General features: G+C 30.4%; 1 protein-coding gene across 3 annotated transcripts in view; it reads left to right on the top strand.

Moving 5' to 3' along the window:
* Positions 1-512: 512 nt before the first annotated feature.
* Positions 513-18,121, top strand: part of LOC111621244 (dnaJ homolog subfamily B member 6-A-like) — a 39,188-nt gene continuing 21,579 nt past the window's right edge. Inside the window, exon 1 of one of the 3 annotated variants that reach the window (XM_023363334.1) lies at positions 513-653. The gene's annotated coding sequence lies outside the window, so the exon portion shown is untranslated. Of the gene's footprint in view, positions 654-3,232; positions 3,389-3,899; positions 4,045-18,121 lie in introns of those variants that run through there. The other 2 variants (XM_023363327.1, XM_023363343.1) reach the window with 2 other exon arrangements.

The following is an 18,121-nucleotide window of genomic DNA, read 5'->3' as shown; positions in this document are numbered from 1 at the left end:
TCGATTATCTTTTAGATATTATGAAATTACGAGAAGATTTTTTACTTAAATCCGATATAAAAACGCCGTTAAAGTAACGAATGAACGGAGAATAAAATGCTCATATATCGACGAGTAAAAGGTGAATGAAACGCGTAGATATTTATGAATAAAGGAAGATAAAATATGCCGGAAACTACGAGAAAATATAAGTAGAATGCGCAGATATCTCCGTGGGGTAAGGTGGGTAAAATATGCAGGTTTTCATAGGTAAAAAACGGAGAAAAATCCGCTAATAAAGGGCACCGCCGCGACATTATTTCTACTTAGTGTTCCACATAGAAATATCGAATTAAAGGGATGAAAAAATAGCCTAGTTAGGAAAAACAAATGGCAAGAAATGCTTAAGGAAAACGATTGTTGAAAAGTCTTTGGAGAAAAATTAAAAATGTCGGCCAGGTTAAAGGGTTTGCCACGATTATGAAAGTGACAACAAACTTTCACTGATTAGTTGGCGTCGTCTACTGGGAGACTCTTACATTTGCGCATGCCCGACTGCCTTTGGAATGATTCGAGGCAGTTGATGTGCTACCAACTGGGAGGAATGTTGCGCGCGATCGTCTTGCGTTTACGTGGATGTGTAGCCGACGCCAACTGCACATAGGACGCGCAAGGTAAGTTCCAACTAATTATAATCTCTTCTCTCTCCACGAATACTCCGACCAACCTCCATACAGCGAATACCTCCGGCTATAAGGGGGATCCGGTCCGAGTTAATGTACGGATGCGAACGTCTTCCACCTCTCGAAAAAATGACTTAAATCGTTCTTATTAATTAACCGACTTTTTGAAACGAATTAAAACTAAAAATCGATTCTTAAAAAATATTCTATTGTCTAGAAGAGTGTTCTTTTATTTTTATTTTTTTGTCTCAAAGCCAACGTTTTCTAATTCTAATCCGTGACTTGGCTTCGTTTGTGTCCTCGATCACTTATTCAACCTTCCCAGTAGGTCTACCACCTGCGAGACCGAATAAATTATTAAATAAATGCTCGATAATTTAGTAAAAAGGGAGTGGAAATTGGGTTTTTTTAAACCAGACACGGCTTTTTTTTGGTCGGTTTGTTTATAATCCGATAGCTCGTAAAAAAAGGCACGTTTTATGATCGATAGGTGTGTTCGGAGTCGGTAACGCGATATCGAATGACATGCCACCCTGTAACCAAGGTAAAAATGGTCGTATATTGTTTTCGAAAGATAGACAAAGGCTTTTTGTGATCGAATTTGGGCGTGGTTGGTTTTAAACCGTTTTCTCCACCCGTTAAGTTTGATTTGAATCGGAGGTTATTGTTTTCGAAGGCTCCGATTCGCCGGGAAGGAAACTTCGGAGCACCCGTCTTCTATGTTTTTTTTGTATCTTCGATTCGTCTTTTTTCGTTACGTCAGACAATTGTAGGTTATGTTGTGGTTGTTGCCCTTTGTAGAATGATAGAGAAAGAGAAAGGGGTGAATAACACGCGAGGTGAGTAGCGTGGGACGCGCAATGTGGTACTTCAAGTTAGATATATTACGTGGGCGAATTTATATATTTTAATTTTGTAAATTAAATTTGAAAATTTATATAGCGTACGAGTGCAAATAACGAAATTTATCGTGTTAAGTATTTACTTAAGTGTAAATAGTCCTAGATATTTAAACAGAGGAAGTGTTGTCGCCGCAACGGTTACGAAAACGCCCTTTATTTTAACGTGGGTCACTGCATCCGGAATGGACAAATGGTTACTTTTTCATCTTAATAATTAATTTGCGTAGGGAGATTATTATACCGGTGCAAAATTAACGTTTATTAAACTATTAATTACCTTCTACGACAATTAAATTTAATCAAATTATTGCCCGAAAAAAATTAACGAATTTAACACGTGGCAATAAAAAATCTCTGTTTAAATTTAAATATATAAATTAAAAATTGGAAATTTTGTATATATAAGTGTTTTCTGCAGATTTTTATTAATAAAAAGTGTGTGCGCATCTTCGCTGTTTCCGGAAATAGTCCAGATAACATTTTTAGACAGAGTAAACGATACTCTTTTACACTGACACATGTCTATGTGAATGAAGAAGAACTGTTATGTAACTTACTGTGGAAAACAAGAAAATTTAATTTTTCTTTTAATTAATTAATAAACAGCGGCATTTTTCATGGTTAATTAAAAATGAAAACCCATTTTAATTAATAAGAAAGATGAATTTTTATGTTTAACCCGTTGACCCACATCTCGAGTCAATAGCCTTGTTACCCTTGGCCTGTCAGCTATACAAAATACATCCTCCCCGATAAGAAAAATAAAAAAATTTAATTTTAGTAACTACTCGGCCAAATTTTTATTATTTTCTTCAAACGGCTCAACGTCTCTTCCTTAATTTAAAATCTGGAAAAAATGCGGTACGTAAAGGAATTAAGTCGGATTATTATTAAATTAAATTAGAATTAAATTCATTTTAGTTTGTAATGCCGGTTGGAAATATAACTATTTATAGACAAAGGAACGTTTTTCTGGCAATTGTACGAGTCTTAAGCAATTTCTTTAAACAGATACACGGCACGGTCGATTCTTTAAATACGTATCAAAGCTATCTTAAATGTCGAAAAATCATTACTCGGACCGCCATTTTATATACGGGATAACGTCGCCAAAAAATAAAGCCTACCTTTTTATTTACGGCTTAATTTTGTTTATAATATTTTGCATATTCGCCTGCTCAAAAATGACTTTTTCGTGTTTTGTACCAAAAATTAGGGTGTTTGATTAAAAATAATGGTTTAAAACTCAAATTTTAAGTACTTTTTTAACTATTTGACACCTTAAAATAATAGGAAATCGCGTTTCCGTACATAATTTTCACTTTTTTGTAACCATTGTATAGATAGAGTGACCTTTCTTTTAGTGCATTTTAAAAAATTCATAAGAAAATAATTAAATTTAATTACAGAGAGGTTTACGAAGCTAAATAAAGACTCGAACAATACAAAAGTATCGAAATTTTCGTGTTGTATCCGAACCGGAACATTTACGAGGCTATTACTTTTAAAAATTGAAAAACGCGTCTCGCCCTTTGTTCGATACCGTGGCTATCATTTTTGTATTGTTTTTTTTTTATTTGATAGATATCATAATTAATTTCTTTTAAATAATGGTTTATTACTGGTTAAACGCGTCGTCGTACAAACAAAAGTAAATTCTAGAATGACCAGCAACATATTTAGGCGTAGGTCGAATTCGGTACGTTTGCCCTTGCCCACTAGAGGGCTGCCGTCGTGACGTCACAAAAAAAATGAATCAGTTTCGAGTGGACCGTCGGGTTCTGGTTCGATGAAAGTTGCCGAAAAGTAAAATAATTTTCGAAGGTAAGAATTTATTCCGTTTATTAATATTATATTCCATTAATATAACGATAAAAATCGCTTAACTAAATAATTTGAGATAAATTTAGGCACCGTCGCTCCACCTACGATAAAAATTTCTATCGTGTTTATAAATATGTTTGAATATTTTAATTAAAAAGAAAAACTAAATATGAAAATAATTAAGGAGTAGATTATCTATTTCATATAAATTTAATGATTAGAATAAGTTTTACTTAACGAATAAATTTAAAATTAAAAAGAACAACAACAGAAGTTCGCGCGCGCATTCTGTACTTTTTCTGATAATTCTTCGAAGTTTAAAATTTTATAATTATTTTTTTTACGTTTTTATTTAATTTTAAAAGGTATTTTAAGTATTTAATTTGTTTTTTTTAATAAGAATAATAGTAAGTATTCCCCGATAGCGGCATAGATAGCTCCGGTTGGTTTGAATTTCTTTACATTAATCAACTGGAAAAACCCAGAATTGCTGATAAATTAATTCGAAAGATAATAATTTTTAAATTTCTTATCTCCGAATATTAATAAACGAATGACAGTTTGTCGTACAGTACGTTCGAACGAAAAATTTAAAACTCGTGTAGATGTCAACGACCTCTCTCGGATGTTAGGACGCGTGAATGCTGACGTCATCGGTGAGTCGGGTCTCGCATATTTTATATCCTAGCGTCTTTTTTCCATTATTTAGAAGAGGACATATTGTGCGTCATACGGGGTCAAACGCCCTTGTAACGACTCTACTATTCTATTGTGGATTCGTTTTTGCGTGTCGAGGTTACTATTATTATTTTGAAAAAATCCTACGGTACCTTATTTAGTATAGTAATTTAGGTTTTACGTTTTTAATCGCAATTTTATGTCTCACTTTTCAGGGTTTTACCGAGAAAATAATGGATAATTTCTAATTTAATCTTTTTTCCTTTATATATGACGAGTTTCTAGGAACTTTAATAACGAGTTACGGTCGATTTTATGACGTTTCTATCCGAAGGAAAATGTTATTTTCGACGTCTCTCGACCTTTCTGATGAAACTTTTGAAGGAAAAAAAAACTTAGTTTAAACTTGCGAGATATTTGAGTCTTATTTTTTGTTTAAATTTTCAATTTTTCAGTTATATTTTATTACATATAAATTTTGTCATTTTTTCTCGTAAAAAAACTCAAAAATGGACGATTAAGTGGGAAAAATCTGTTTCGAGCGCTTAATAAAGGGAACACGTAAAGTGTGTGCATTTTGCAAATAAAAATGCAGAAATGATATATGTTTTGGGTGTTTGTTGAATGATGTAAACCTTGAGTGCATACCAAAGATCTGACAATGTTTTTTTAATTATACAATAACGTTTTAAAATACTTTTGATTAATTGATACGTGTTATCGAATAGGAAATGAAGTGTTTTTATAGCTTCTAATTTTGCTTCTTGTGTTATCTTTTCAGCCTTGATCTATTTGTAAAACGACAACAGGCTATAACGATTAATTAACACAATAAAGTAGACCTCCGCTTTACGACCATTCGTTTAAAACACCTCGCTTTATCATCGATATATATATATTTATCGATGCCGTATTTATATCGCTATATCTATATAGTATTTGTAATTAAAACTGGTTCCGAAAACAATCTCAATTTTTAATATTCGGCTTATAGAAATAAGATAGGAAAGTTATCGTACAGCCAGCTAAGTCATAAAAGTGGATTTACTATATTAATCTGTTTTTTAATTATGACTTTTTATTAATGCCAGATTTACTCGATATTCGACAAGTTTTTATTATTAAAGAAGGTCAAAACTCCAAACATTAAATGCCTAATTATAAAATATTTGTTTAGAAAATTAATTTCTAGTTACAATAGCTACATATTTACATAGAAAATCCGATCATCCAATGGTAAATCAGTCTGTCCGATACAACTAATCGACATTTATTCATTTCATTCTCATATTTTTTTCGTTATTTTGAGTAATTAACATACTAACGTTAGTAAATAAAGAACTTAGAAAATATCAAATTTCCGTAGTCTTAAATTTCGAGATAAGCTTGGTCGATCAAGTGATGGTCTAAATAATGGCCCTTCAGCTTTTGACCCGATTAAAAAGAAGTGGGAAACAGGAAAATTCTAAATTAATCGCGAAAAATGACAAATAACATCAAATAATCAACTAAATCTAAAAGTAATTATTTCTAACAGGAAATTTAGTAAATATTCTTCGAAAATTAATTGATTCTCCTGTAGAACTTTACATCATTCGCGAATTTATGGATCATTTTTACTGTTTTTCCTCTCTTAAACATTCGTAAATGATAAAATTACTGATATATATTTATTTTAATCCGCTAGTATAGTATTCCATCTTTCTTAAATAAAAATAATGAAATTATATGTCGCGGACCCAATATTTATGCTATTAATACATTAAAATTTATAAAATTGAATTTAAGTGTAGTATTATCTATTCGATCTTAATTCACGTATTGTCAGACGACGAGATAAGATGATAAATGTTGATGTCGTTAATTATAGAATAACTTTAAAAAATACCCTAGTAGAAAGATGATATAATTTAAATATTTCCGTACATTAATGAAATATACCTACTCGATAGACCCCATTCGCCGCGAAGGTTTCGAATTCGAACCCGATCTACATCCTACTATTTATCACGAGTAACGCGAATCGGCGTATCCCGCTCCATTCTTCGTCCTTACCGGTCGACCCCATTACGGGTTATAGGTTCGTTTCCAATACACGTAACCGTGGCCTGCCATATAGACTAATGCGCTGTTACCCGGTGTTAATCAACTGGAATCCCGATTTAGCGGCTTTCCTACTTAATTAGTATCTTATTATTTAACTTCGATACTCAACGATTAAATTTGAGGTTATCCCAGATCCATATAAAATGATTTTAATCAATTATAAATAAGGGTTTCATTTATACGTATACACTTGTACGTATACAATTTATTGTATTTTGTCAAAAAACCTAATCATTTGCAATAACTTGTGTTAAGATATAGACGTTATTTTAAATGCAAAGTGCGTTTTCTGATGCAAGATTTTCGATAGTGTTATAATTTGTTGCGCAAGTTTAGTGATTCAGAAATCACTTTGATATTAAGTCAGTATCTTCCTACGGGTTTGCAAATTGTGAAATTTGTAAAAAAGAAAATAAAGATGACTTTGCGTTATTTGTAACGACTGCTTTGTTGGAAGCATTGCACGCAATAATTTGGTCGCGTGACTCGATAATGTAGGCTAGTCAGTGCCCCCTCCTTTTTGTTTTCCTGATTTTGTGAAAGAAAAATAATTGAACCCGTTGAAAATTATTTTGAATTTAAATTTTTTTTAAATATTTCAAAATCAATGTTTTTAATTAAGATTGATAATGTCATTTGTAATAATAAAAATATTTTTAAAATTAAAATTAAAGATAAACTAACGTTTTGTAATTTTTTAAATTCGTTTTTTTAAGATTTCAGAAATTAAACGTATATTTCTAAATGTTGCCAGTAATTTAATTTTTCCATTATAAATTCTTAACATTTTTCGGCCCTTTGCATTTGCCCCATTTCAAATGCAATGCCATTGCTCTGCTAATTATAATTTATTTCACTTCGTTCTTGTATTTTTTATAATTGTTTTTTCCGTTTATCGCTAAAAAAATCAGTTGTTATACAGGCTAAAGGAATATTGTTATAAGATCACTTTCAATTCGCTTCAGAACAAATAACAAAATAATGTATTTACAGATTGCTTAGCCTGTGCGAATATATGCGATTAAAATACCCTGTATATGGTTTTAGAATAATGTATATTTTAAAAAATATGAATACAATAGCGAAATGTATTCAGATAAACCAAAAGTAATTGCTAACAATCAAAGCCTACATTGGAATTAAATTCTATTGTATAGGTATTTTAAGTATAGAAATTCGAAAAAGGATCAGAAATATCATATTTAGGAGATAAGCAACACCACAACTGGAAATGAATTTATTCAATTACTCCAAGAAACTTTTTTAAAAATTTAAAAATTTTTATGGGTTCCTTTCATTTCAAAGTTTGTATGAATGGCAGGCATTGCATACAGTAATTATGTCATTGGAGAAAATTATTCGTATTTTATAAATATATAAACTGTTACATTATGAACATTACCAGAGCTTTTTGTTATGCCCATCAAGTGTAGGTTAACAATAGGATGGTTAGGGAATGACAGATGATACCTATCATGAGTCAAGCCACTTCAGATATCAGAAGGTCCAATTCAGATTTGAATCCAGGTCCCCTGGAATGTCAGGCTAACACCTTTACCTTGGCCATCCAGTTGTCTATTCTGCTATCATTGAGTAAGACTACATTTGAATACAATTGTCTGGATGACCTTGTGACAAGAAATGTAAATTGGGCATTAAATCTCATTTTTCATCCATGCTGTTTTGTATATCAGTGTTATCCATATTAAGCAATACTGAATGGAAATACAAAATTAAGACAAAATAGTCACTCTTTATTCATTTTCATTTTGGAATACATTGTGATGATCTGACTCAAATCAAATTTTTTAAAGACTTTATTATCAAATAAATTTTAAAATTCTCTTAAAAGTATGAAAAAATATATCCAATTAAAAGGTTAAAAACTTTCCAAAACTGGAATAGGGACAAGTGGATGTCTTCCATCCAAATGGCACTGTGACTATCGCTTGAATTTTCTTCTACAGTGAAAAACACTTCAAGTTAAAGTAAGTAGATTTCAAGCTGGTCCCTGGCAGTGAATTCTCACAAAGAATATTTTAGTTTTATTTATATATTTACAAATAAAATAAAAAAATGTATGCTAAATCAACAAACAAAATCTAAAATTTGTAAATGGAATTACTGTACAGTACTTCCAATTCTTGAAAGTTTTACTGTTTTTCCTCTCTTAAACATTCGTAAATGATAAAATTACTGATATATATTTATTTTAATCCGCTAGTATAGTATTCCATCTTTCTTAAATNAGATTTCAAGCTGGTCCCTGGCAGTGAATTCTCACAAAGAATATTTTAGTTTTATTTATATATTTACAAATAAAATAAAAAAATGTATGCTAAATCAACAAACAAAATCTAAAATTTGTAAATGGAATTACTGTACAGTACTTCCAATTCTTGAAAGTAATTCATATATAAATATATTAATAAATTTCGGAGTGTGCCATCCGATTTCCGGATTTGTGGTCTATCAGAACGAACACCTTATGACTCGTTTAATTCAGATCGAGTCCATTTATTTTACATCTATTTACAGTATATACAGCAATACTCCTTGATTGCTACCAATAACATAGACTAAAGCAGGCATGGCCACAGCCTATGGGCCAGATCCGGCCCGTTTAATGAATTTATGTGGCCCGTGATCAATCTTTCAATATTAGCGATTGAAGTCCAAATAACTCAATGAAAAATTCTGATGCCTAAAAAAAAAAGTCAACAACTCACTGTGCGTTCAGAGTTAACCCTCCATTACAAATCTTGTAAGTACAGCGTAGAGTGTTGATAAAGCACGATAATGTGAAATATGTATCTGTAATCTCTAATCTGACACTACAATGAGATCTTGCACCACCTCAAAGTCTTCCTAGGGCAGTCTCTGGTTCGGCCCGTGGAAAAAGTTTTCTTTCCAATTCGGTCCGGGGGCAAAAACTGTTGGCCACCCCTGGTCTAAAGCCTTACTTTTTCTCTTCGTTCAAACGGTCACCTTGCCTTATATCTAGTTTCGAGGTTCGCTGGCCGACCAATGCAGAGCTAAGTCGATGGCTTTCCTTCGGGTTTGCCTCAGTTGGCATACCTGTCTCAACTTGTTTGGGATGACTCATGCTAACCCGACTCCCTTCGATGTCCAGATGGCCGAGCGGTTGAGGTGACAACCTACCACTCTGGGGGTCCCGGGTTCAAATCCGAATGAATCAAAATATCCCAGGAATTTTTCGGGGGCGGTCCATCTGGATATGTCGGCCCCATCCCTCACCACCAGGCCGCCCCATTGTGGGCCTGGACAAACCCATAATGGGCTGACTAGAAAAGAGGCCCTCTTAGTGTCCAAGGGCAGAAACAGTAAAAAAAAACAACCCCCACCAGAAAATGGCTTTTGACGAGTGGAAACCTGAATCATTTTGTCACTACTCATTAGGCCTCCTTGACAATATTCATTTACAAACTTGTCTAAATTTTCTACATTTATTCAGTATCAAATAAAATAATTCTTTTGATCTTTTAGTTCAATTTTTTATTTCAATCATTAAGTTTCAACAGCTTAAAATGTCCACAATCTTGTTATCTCAAATGCATTACTTTCAAATATTACATTTTCAGCAAAATTCTTTCACACTTATTTCTTTAACTGATTAAATTTCTGCTAAGCAATGACAATTGTAAACTAAATAATTAATACTTGTTTTAATGTAAAACATACTAATTAGCATTTAGTTTATATGAGAAATCAGTTTTAATAATTTATTAATAATAAATAATATATCTAGTTAGTTATGTTAAAATTAAGTTTTAATTACACAAAACAATTCAAAATCAAACCACAGACTTAACCGCAATAGACAGCAAGATTTCCAGTTTTGATATCCAATACTGATACTGACTGGTATTGATACTTTAAAATTACTTGTGATACTGGTATTAATTCTTTTGTGGTACTGGGATATCCGTACTTGGAACAGAAGCATTGTTGATAATGCCACAGGGCTGGCTTGATGGGTATCTACTGGTGATGAGCTTCAGGTGGCAAAATGTGCAAAGAAAAATATTTAAAAAGAGGGCAAAAAATAAATAAAAATAATAAGCTGATACAGTAAATATACTTTAAAGTTGTTTATAAATAGTTTATACAATAGTGGCAGTGCTAGAAGTGCTCTCTATTTGCAATTGTTTTGCCTCAGATGCAAGTTACCATCAGGCTAGCACTGCATGGTCATGACCAAGTGCAATATAGCTGTATCTGGTGACAATAATGATGATATCATGCATTGTCAAACTACTACTTTACTCCATTTATGTTTTTATAATTAAAATCTGTGCTTTTATCAATTTTAAACTGAAGAATGTTGCCATTGGCCTTGATACATTGACTATGGGTATCACCATTTTGTTTAACTGAAGCAGCAACAGATTACATGCCATTGGTGATACTTTGCCAACCTTCATACCACCATTTGCTAACAGTTTCATCAACAGAGCCAAAAAGAGCATCAGTGTTGCTAACATTGCTTCAATGTTAATGTGTTAGAACATGTAATATAGTGGCTGCATGCCATATTATTTATAATATTTTTAAATCTAATATCTTTTCCTCTGTTCTTTGTCTTTTATATTTCTGGAAGTTTCTGTCCCCTCTTAATCTTTTCTGGCTCAGCACGAGGGGGTCTGTTCCAAGAACTGTCGGGAATAATGTAAAGGGAAGTCACACGGGATGTTAGGAAAGGAGTCGCAGGCCAACTTTTTGCCCAGACTGTCAGAAGACAAGGATGGACTTTTCTGCTCAAGCCAAGATAAGACTGGCAGTGTTAGGAGCATAGTTGCATGAGATGAGGCAACATCTCATGGAGTGGTGAAGGGTGTGACAGATTATCCAAACATAGTCCCCAAAATTGTGTAGTCAACTCTTGTGATTGAGACAAGAAAATAAAAAGAAAAAGGAAAGCATCAAATGTAGTGCACCAAAGGAAAGAAGTGGAACTTAGTACGAAGAGATCTAGGTGGACCCCCTCCTATTCATCTAAAAGGAACTACATCACCCAAACAAAGAAAAATATCCTGGATATTTTTATTCTTACTTTATCTCTATTCTCTTCCTGCATCATATTCCCAATCTTGTTTTAGATTCTAAGATAGTTTTACCCTTAGTTTATAATTATTGTAACACATGAATGGATTTTATTTTTATAACTTCATATGAATATCAAACTGTCGTGACACGAGAAAAAGGGCAGGAGAAAACAATCGCTGGGTACAAACCATAACCAGAATCTTGGAAAAGAAAAAGATCAGATAAGCATAAACCCGATAAGAATAAATTTTGTTCCGTTTTGTTGATATATCAGATGTTCTTGTTGGTGTCTTGTCTGAAATTTTTGTTCCTGCCTTCATTGGCGAATTACATTCACATACCTAATTCACAATATGATGCTTTTGCTATCTATATAATTTTAATCTGTTTTGGTTAGCTACATGCCAGTGATAAACAGCCAAACTTTAATGTATTACAATTGTCATTCATGTATTCATTCATAACTTTTTCTCATAAGCTTCAATAAGTTAAAAAATTAAATGTCTGATATTTTTAGTTATGTTATTAGAAAATTAGGAAAACTGTTTCTCATATTTATACTATAATGACCATCTAATTTATAAAAAAAATTTGTATAATGTTTTGCCTCATGTCAGCAAAGGAAGAATAGTGTTAACTATTATTTTTGCATTGTTACATATCAATAAATTTAATAAATGTTCACTAATTATGAAATTAAGTTTATCATTAACTTTACTGATGGTTGTCAGAGACATAGCTTGGATTTGTTATCTTGAGACAGTAGCATAGATATTTTAATAGTAACGGTACTTTTTAAATTTTAATGCATGATGATGAATAAAATACAGTAAATAATTTAAAAAAAAATAATGTTAGGCAATTTTCATTTAGTACTTCAAGCATATATCCCACTCTCTTTTGCTACACCTACTGACTAAAATTAATATTTATTTAATTTTATTGAAAGTGACAACAAACTTTCACTGATTAGTTGGCGTCGTCTACTGGGAGACTCTTACATTTGCGCATGCCCGACTGCCTTTGGAATGATTCGAGGCAGTTGATGTGCNAATGTCTACCACAGGGCTAAACAGATTTTTAAGAAAGTCAACAAAAATAGCATCAAAGTTTGAAGATGGATTTTAATAAATTGCAAAATTTAGAAATAGAAAAATAAACAATAACAATTATACTTAATTATAAATATTTCTTTTCATAAATCACTATAATAATGAGCATTACTTGGGGGGGGAATTTTATTATATTGTAATCATTGTTGAGTCATGTATTTTAAGGAAATAATATCTATGGCAGTTTAATTATCAATTCAAATAGTTCATGATTAATAACTGTTTAATTTTTCACTTTTTTTGGAACTTTCCTGAATATTTTAATTGATTGATCTTTTCCTAATGAATGTTAAAATAGAATGGAATTCAAATGTTTAAGTCCAAATTCAAATTATTTCATTACAAAAAATAAAAAGGACTCATACAAACCTTAATGGAAAATGGGTCCTGGTAGATTTGGCTGAATCTTTGATATTTTGTAGTTCTAGTAGTTCTGATCAAAGTCTCCATAGGCACAAACTTATTTTGTTTTGAAACAAAAAAGATTTAGGGCTTCACACGTGCACAGATTATACCAGTTTTTCATTTTGGATGCTCAATAACTCAAAAATTGTTCATTTTTTGACTTTGTGCCTATAGAGACTTTGATCAGGACTACTATAACTACAAAATATCAAAGATTCAGCCAAATCCACTAGCATTCATTTCCCATTAGGTTTGTGTGAATCCTTTAAACAGTATATTAATATGTGTGTATTCTGAAACCGTGTCTTCTTCTTTTTTGTGTTTTTATCGTCATGACTAGGTGCATAGATAGATACTGGGCATTTCTACATAATCTGTATTCGGAATATCCTATACCCCAAAACGTGTATTGGCCTATAGGATATTCCGAATAAAGATGATGTAGAAATGCCCAGTGTCTATCTACGCACCTAGTCATGACAATAAAAACACAAAAGTATATTAATAATTATATTTGTGAATATACTAATAATTGTCAACAATTTTAGATTTTTGCTGTCCTTTGTTTTTTGATTCATTGTTCAAAAATTCATTTATCATAGAGCACAGTAGTACTCTATAGTAAAGCTCTGCTACTTGTTTATTGTTAAATTGCCAAGTTTAACCCTTAATGTCTCCATGACCAATGAACTGATTTGGATGAAATTTATAATATTTAGTGTCCATGATGAGTACTATTATACTTGCCAACCTTTAGAATGGGGAATAGCTGGGGCATTGGTAGAAAAATGCTGATAGCATAAAAAGCAAAAAAATTCTTTATTAACATTGATATTGCACAATGCTTATATTAAATGTGTTTAATAAACAAAATTTAATGTTATGTCTGCATATGATAACTTATAAAGCTATTACCATTAATACTGTCAAGAGTTTGGCAATAGCAAGATTATAGAAAATTTTACAGCTTTTAGACTACATGATCATCATCATTTGTGTAATTTATTGTCTTCTCTTGATCTACATTTCTCTTATGAACTTCTGATAACACAGTCCAAAGTATTCAAATATTCTAAAGTTTTTTGCTCTAAGAAAAACAGTTAAACCTTGATATAATATTTAAATAAATGATTACAGGAATAAACAAGTATTTGTTGGCTCCTGTAAAGTGCCAACAAATACTTGTGAACAAATCTTCCCTATAACTAATAAATTGGGATTGTTATCTGTGAATTGCTAAATTTGCAATTTTTGCACTGCAAACGTTATCACCAAATTATTAGTTCCAGATTCAAAGATGAACAAATGAAAATTTGTTCATCTTTGGTACTAATCTACTCATAATATGTAGTTAGATATTAGAATGTTGTTAGAGTTTGAATTGTGAATTTCCAGGGTATTTTGTTTAAAACTTCTGATTCTAGTTTTCATTTTTTTAAATATGAAGTTTTAAACTTATATTGATATTGATTTTTAAAATTTTCACATATTATTGCTGAACATATATGTAGAAGTTGAAAATGTTTCTTTATTTTTAAATATTTTTAAAGAAATTCTGTAGCTCCACATAAAAAGAAAAAATAAGGTTTTTTTTTTTTTATTCCTCCCTATAATTTCTGGATGCTATGATATAATTTCTCTAAAATAAGGGGGCAAATTAAATTAGCATTAGCTGCAGATCAAAATAATAATAATTTATATTTTAGTTTTTAAACAAAACATTTTTTCATTATTTAAATACTTCACAAAATAAAAGAAACTCAATTTTTCAATGAAATTTTAAGAATTTTGCAATACTGTTAGTCTGTAATGCCATTGTCATTTGAAGTGTGATTGTTTTAAGATTACAATCAAATATTTTCAGTTATACTTAATAAATCATAGAGATTTTATTTATGAACCTGCTGTCATTGTTATTTTGCCAAGTTTCAAACTATCTCTTCATATTATTATATTTTACATTATCTGAACAAATAAAAATCTTGAATAAGCATTTGTTACATTGACTTCTCTTGTAATAAACTTGTTCAAAAATAACTGAAAACCCCTAAATAGTATTCATAAGAATTTCTTTTTTCATCTTGATCTCCAAAAAACAGATAACTGTATGTGTCTGCTATCAACTTACAAAAAACATTTTACTTTTAATTTTAAAAACTTTAAAGTATTTACTTTATAGATTTATCTATACATTTAACATTTTAAATATATCAAAAAAATTGTTAGTAGATATTCCATCTTCTGTTAATAATTTGTATTAGTTTAAAGTCCAAAGAGAAAGACAGTTTTAAAAACAAAGCTGAAACCAAAACAAATTAAACAGAATGGAAAAGTACAGAGGTTATATTTCAATTATAGAAGTTGAAAATTATTTTAGAATTTGTAAAAGATGCAAGAATCAAAATATATAGTATGTAGAATAATTTGTAAGTAATTAATGTATAAAAGGGATGGGGTACCACACTAGCTTCATTTGCAGTAAATAGGGCTCTGTCTTATTGTGAATACTGTGGATATGTCATACCTAATATATGTACTGTACCTGTGAAGTACAGTACATATATTAGGTATGAAGGGGGATATATACTTACTGGGAAACTTTAAAAGCTTCTCTTACTGAGAAGCTTTTTAAAGTTTCCCAGTAAGTATATATATTTTTAAGTGCTCTGATATACTCATCAGAGCATTTTAAAAAGCTGAAACTTGCAGTAAAATTTTAAACAAAAGTGTTTTTCAAGTAAGTAGATATAATAAGGAAGCAATGATTTAGAAAAGACATAAACCCCAGACATTAGATAATATTACTTTGGAATATATATTTCATATCTACCAAAAATCTTGTTCTGTAACAAAGCAAATAACCTAATGTCTCTCACTCCCATAAGTATCAGTACAATAGATCTAATATTCATTAGCCTGACTAAATCTCACAAGATTATTCTAATCTCTAACTTTGACTTAGAATCCAAATTCTATACTTTTGTGTTGAAATACAGTATCAAGAATATGGCACAATTATAACATGCAGCTTGTAGAAATCAATCAATCACTGCATCAATATTTAAGAAATATCTGTTGTAATTATTAATAATTAACATTTACAGACTATATGTTAATATATTACTCTTCACAAGTATTGATTTGTAACTGATGTGATATTTAAAAGCATTTTTGGAATTTGACTTTTAAATTTTCATCTGTTTATGTCAATAGGTTTCAAATAAATTGATGTACTATTTATTAATGACTTTAGAGCTTGAAGAACCCAAGGAAAAGGTCATTTCCAAGGCCAGTTAACTTTGAAAATCTTTAAAATTGTTTTACCTTAAATTTGGCATTTTAATTTTTTCTTACATTTATTGGTTGTACTTTAGACTTAGAACCCAAAGTAGGGTCTTCCATACACAATGGCCTGGGTAATTATCTATTTTGTTTATAGTTAGAGCTACCACTGATTCATATTGGCAATATACTCATTTAAATGCTATTAATGTTCTTTTTCATAAATATTTTCTTTTTTAAATATTATATTTAATTTAAAAATAATTAATTATAATAATTCTGTTATTTTTATAAGTGTGCCATCATTCAGAAAAAATTTCAAAACTTTTTTATGGCATTTATGATTAATAAAATATCATTTCTGGCTTTAAAAAGTTGCCTAGTTGTCTGTTTTTCTTTTTTAAGTAAGAAAGTTGTTTTATATAATTTGTTTAGTCTAAAAAAAAATAACAAAATATTTGAAAAATAACTGTTTATGTTGATTTTAAAGACCTGTTTATCTGACTGCATCATGATGTCATTAGCTTTACGTAGAAGCACTCAACCGTTAATTGCTTCTTTGCAAATGTAGTCACAATGCATTCACTTTCTGAAAAAAAATGACCTATAAGATCAACCCAAACAATTAAATTTTGAATGTTTCTCTAGTCTTTTTAGATAAAACAGACATCGATAAGAGGCTTTTTTTAATTAAAAAAATCAAAACAAAATAACTTGTATGGTAAAGGATGTGTCAAGCTATTTGAAATATGTTTATATCATTTATAATATAAAACAAAGAAATAATTTAATTTTTAATGATAGAACTTCAAAATAAATAAATTACAAGCATTTGTAGAAGGGTATAGATTAATTTATGTGAGTAACAGTTTCAGGTATACTTACAGTGCTTGAAGAAAAATATAATGGATTATGATATCTTTTCATAAATGTTAATGATGTGATCTCAATAGACTAATTCAGGGAGTATATCAGAAAATAGTAGAGACTCAGGTGAGCAGTATAGCACATATTGGTACAAATGCTAAATATTGTGATTTGGGCAATGAATGAAAATCATATTGCTAAAGAATAAAAATGCTACTAAACTCAGAATGATAAAATAGATGTATGTTATTGCAACAAAAATATTAAGTTAGTTATGTAGTTCAGTTAAGTGATTGTATATAGGCACCTAAATTAAATTCAGACTGTTTTTCTATAAGAAGTTTAAATGTTTTTATAAAATATATTTAGGATTCTAGTTACTATTTGATCAAGATTAGGTATTAGGTAAGCTTATATTTGTGCATGATGGTTTTCATTAATTACTGTATTTTTTGTGACTCCCTCCCTGCTAAATTGTACATGTATCATACATGATGGGAGAGGATCAAGGCATTGTCGACATGGACTTTTCAGTGGTATTAGTGCATACAAATTTGTTTTTATAAGCCTACTTACAGTCATGTGAATAGACTATTAGAAAATATTTGCAGATCTTTTCTTACTGAGTCAAGGGAATCCATGAACTTATTGTACTGGTACTGTACTGTACATGTTAGAGGGGAGGGTATTTGCCAAAAGTGCATCATTGCACACAATGGAGAGAAAGACAGTCAAAAGAGGATAAAAAAACATATATATATATATAATGGACAGTCACACATGAAGCCTCTAAAAGCTCAAGCCTCTAGACAAAAACCTATAATGCTTATTCTTAAGACCATTGCTGATTACTTTTGATATCAAAAAAAATCTATTCAATCTAAATTATGTTGTATAGATTTTTGTGTAAATAAAGCTCAAATAAAAAACATTCTGCAAAAACCCTTTGGTCTAATTAATTGAATAATTTCATGTTTACTTATATTTTTATATTTTGTAAATTGATTATATTATTAAAGTTTTGTTATATTAACAGCTATAGTACATAAAGTCTACACACATTTCTGAAAAGATCTAAAAATAGCAAAAAGTTAAAAATAGTTGTTTAGTTACTAAATTTAATTCTTGTTGAAAAACTACATGTGTCTTTCCTTAAGCATACAAAATATTATCTTGATTTTATTGGAAAATGTAATAATTATTTTAAAAAATGATT

Source organism: Centruroides sculpturatus, unplaced genomic scaffold (assembly GCF_000671375.1).
Source record: "Centruroides sculpturatus isolate CEXI.00-Female unplaced genomic scaffold, Cexi_2.0 scaffold45, whole genome shotgun sequence".
NCBI classification, from domain to species: Eukaryota; Metazoa; Arthropoda; class Arachnida; order Scorpiones; family Buthidae; genus Centruroides; species Centruroides sculpturatus.
Note: the sequence above shows the minus strand (reverse complement) of the source record. Positions and strands in the feature narration are given on the sequence as shown.